General features: G+C 35.3%; 1 long non-coding RNA gene across 1 annotated transcript; it reads left to right on the forward strand.

The window, feature by feature from the left end:
• The first annotated feature begins 676 nt into the window (after positions 1–676).
• Positions 677–3,059, forward strand: LOC129877323 (uncharacterized). Its single transcript, XR_008763524.1, has 3 exons — positions 677–709; positions 1,385–1,433; positions 2,718–3,059. It is a non-coding gene; the product is annotated as an uncharacterized LOC129877323 (long non-coding RNA).
• The last annotated feature ends 761 nt before the right edge of the window (positions 3,060–3,820 follow it).

The following is a 3,820-nucleotide window of genomic DNA, read 5'->3' on the forward strand; positions in this document are numbered from 1 at the left end:
AGTTGGTTATGCAATTTTGGAGGTGGAAATATGGAAAACAAAAAAAAATTGACTTGCAAGGAAAGAGGTTATGAGTTATTTTATTTAATACCGGTGTAATGTTAAAGAGAACGTTGAGGTGAAATTACGGAGGAAGGCCGAGGGAAAAATTTATGTGGAATTTTTGGGAAATTAGTTTGGGAATTACAAAAGTGAGATACATAAGTTTGGGCTACAATGAAATAATGATAAAAGAGTTGAGGCCCAAATCAAGAAAATGGCCCAAATTTTGGAAATTGAGTTCATTAATTAGGAAGGCCCATTACCCATTTACTATCTATTTATATATATATCTAGTTGCTAGAAACTTCAAGAAGAGAAAAAAAGCCCAAAAGATGACTTATTAGTCATCTTGGTTTTTATTTTTCTAGAAGCTTCAAGAAAAAAAAGGAAGAAAAAGAAGTAGATAAGTCCAAAGATGACTTAGTAGTCATCTTATTTTCCATTCCTAGAACTTTCAAGAAACTTGGAGAAAAGAGGGGAAAAAAATAAGAGAGGAAAATTGGCATAGCTAGGGATTTTATCCCTTGAAATCTTGTTCCAAAATTAATTCTTCTAATATTCCAAGCAAGTTGAAGGCCCTAATCAGCATAGAGTGATTTTTGGAACAAGAAGACTATTCATTCTTGCAAGTCACAATTCTAGCAAGTTGAAGAACTAAGTGGAAAAGGTAAAGTTTCAATCTTCTCTATTTATTATGGATTGTTGGTATATGTTGTAGAGTGAAGAAATGGATGAAGTATATGAAAATAGGTATGTGGGTGTTGGCCGTGTATGTGATGTTGTGTGGAAAGAATAGATTAATTTTATGTAGTATGTGGTGGTTGTTGCAAGGTATAGGAATGGATGGAAACTTCATGAAAATATGCATATAGTTGTTGTGGCCGAATATGGGGGTGGTTTGGCAAGTTATGGTGAATTGATTCTATTTAGTATTTTAGTTATTGTTATGGATTCTATGTTGCTAAGAAAAGCTTAAGGATCCTTATAAAGTTGTAGTAGTTGGAGACTTGTTTTAGAAGTTTGTAAATCTAATATAATGTTCTTGCATATATGGAAGCTAATATTGTTAGTATGATGTGGTTAGTGTGTAAATTATTGGGTTGTGGTAATTGAATTTGAAAGAAGGGATTAGATTGTTATTGTTCTTATTGGAATTGGAAAGTCTTGGAGAAAGTAGTATATTGATTTGGTATGATTGTTGGTAAATTGGCCGAGTTAGATTCTCGGGGATGGTGTATTTACAGGAGAAGTGCTGTCGAAATTTCGGTAGACAAAATGTTAGTTTAGAATGAGGTTCTTGGATACCTATAGCTAATGTTGGCATTTATTAATCTTGTTATAGATTTTGGAAAGGCCAAGAGTTAGGTGGGGTGACTAAGGAAGCGGACAAGGTATGTAAAGCTAATCGTTCCTTCTTTTGGCATGTCTTTGGTATAAGTATGTAAGGCTTACCCTTTTCTTTCAAGGCATGATTCCGATGTTATTGTTTGATAAGTGCTTCCATATTTTCTTTGTTTTCAAAAGCTAGGTGTCAATGGTCCCAAGGAAATGACTATTTTTTTTTCCTATAACCCGTCAATGTTTTCCAAAATGTCTATGATTTTCCAAAACAACGGTTTACAATATTACAAGTTTTTATGGCAATGACGATGGATATGTTTTACAACGACATTGATGATGTCGAGGATGAGAATATGTCTATGATGGCTAAGATAAGAACGGCTTCATGTATGTAGTGTTTACTCTTCTTTCTCTTGGCATGTTTTGACATAAGTATATAGAGCTACACTTTCTTTTGGCATAATTTTTTATGAAACAAGTATATGTCATTTTGTACAATTTCAAGGAAGTCCTATTCGTAGAGCCACTAGGATGGTCAATTTTCTTGAGTTTCCAAAAGATATTTTTCTCGTGCTTAAATACGTGTATATGATTCCAAAACTTTTATGTTGATATAATCCATGGTAATTTTTGAAAGGTACTTGATATGACTCTTATCTTGTTTTGTTAATCATAGCTCATTCCGATTATTCTACGAGTCTTGAAAATTGGTCATATGTGCATATGTATACGATTTGACGCCTTATAAGATTGTGACCTTATTCTACGTTCTCTTAATATTATCTTTCGTTGATGGTCTCATCCTATAATAATTGTTCCTTCAAGGTGAGACAAAGCGACTATGGTTAGTCTATAATACAATCGGAGGTTACCGACCTTCCGTCACTCCGATAAATACACGACTTTCATTGGGCTCTCGTGCATGCTGTCTATATGTATATGTATATGTATATAGGAGATATGGGGAGGTGTATATGTGGCGCTATAGACGCATTCCCACCTGATTAGTTGGAGTAATTTTCATCCTGGACGCGGGATGCCCGGACGCGGGACATATGTGGGCACGCCGACGTTGTTCGGTGATATGACTTCTATTTTCTATGAATATGAACAAGAAATGTTTTTTTATGATAAGACAAGCATGCATGGCATCTGGCCTAAAAGGGCACTCATATGTACAGGTTACTCTCTTATCTCACTATATGTCTATGATTTTACGATATGGTTGTTCATACCTTATGTTCTTTATTATGCTGATTTTCATGCCTTACATACTCGGTACATTACTCGTACTGACCCCCTTTTCTTTGGGGGCTGCGTTTCATGCCACGCAGGTACACCCAGACAAGTAGAAGTTACCATAGAAGATGTTGCAGCAGGGTTAGCAACTCCACTTGTTCCTGGAGTGCTGCCGAGTCAGAGTATATGTGCTATGATGTTTCGTTCAAAGTTAGAGACTTTGCAGACAGAGTCGTGGGTATAGAGTGTCAGCTTTGTAAGCGGCGTCACCAACCGATATGTTATTATGTAGTATGTCATGAGTTTATGAGATGATGGATTTTGGATAGCAAGATTCGGAAAGCGTAGCTATGTTTTTCATTTCTTTTTGATGCAAAATTCTAAAGAGATTGAGAATGTAATATGAATTAGCGGGTTCGCTCGGCTCCGAGCACGGGGTTGGGTGCCCATCACACCCTATTGAGATCGGGGTGTGACAAAAACCATTAAGCTTTTATTAGCAACATAGAATCCATAACAACCACTAAAATATCAAATAGAATCAATTTACCATAACTTGTCAAACCACCCTCATATCCGGCCACAACAACTACATGCATATTTTCATGAATTTTCCATCCATTTCTATACCTTATAACCACATACTATATAAAACTAATCCATTCTTTCTACACAACATCACACATGCACGGCCATACACTAACACACATATTTTCATATACTTCATCCATTTCTTTACTCTACAACATATATCAACCATCCATAACATATAAAAGAAGATTGAAACCTTACCTTTTTCCACTTAGTTCTTCAACTTAGCTAGATTTGTGCCTTGCAAGAATGAATGGTTTTCTTGTTCCAACAACCACTCCATGTTAATTAGGGCCTTCAACTTGCTTGGAATACTAGAAGAAATAATTTTTTTGGAACAAGATTTCAAGGGATAAAAATCCCTAGCTATGGCCAAATCTTCTCTTTGTTTTTTTTTCCTTCTTTCTTTCTCCAAATTTCTTGAAACTTCTAGGATTGAAAGACAAGATAACTAATAAGTCATCTTTTGGACTTTTTTTTCTTTTTTTTTTTAAATCCATATGGGCTTTGGCCCATCACTATGGATGACCACCTAGGCCCAAATGGTGATCAAGTCCATTCTTTTTTTTTGCACTTCATGAAAATTTTATTTCTCAATTTCCAAATT

Source organism: Solanum dulcamara, chromosome 12, assembly GCF_947179165.1.
Source record: "Solanum dulcamara chromosome 12, daSolDulc1.2, whole genome shotgun sequence".
In the NCBI taxonomy this organism is placed as follows: Eukaryota; Viridiplantae; Streptophyta; class Magnoliopsida; order Solanales; family Solanaceae; genus Solanum; species Solanum dulcamara.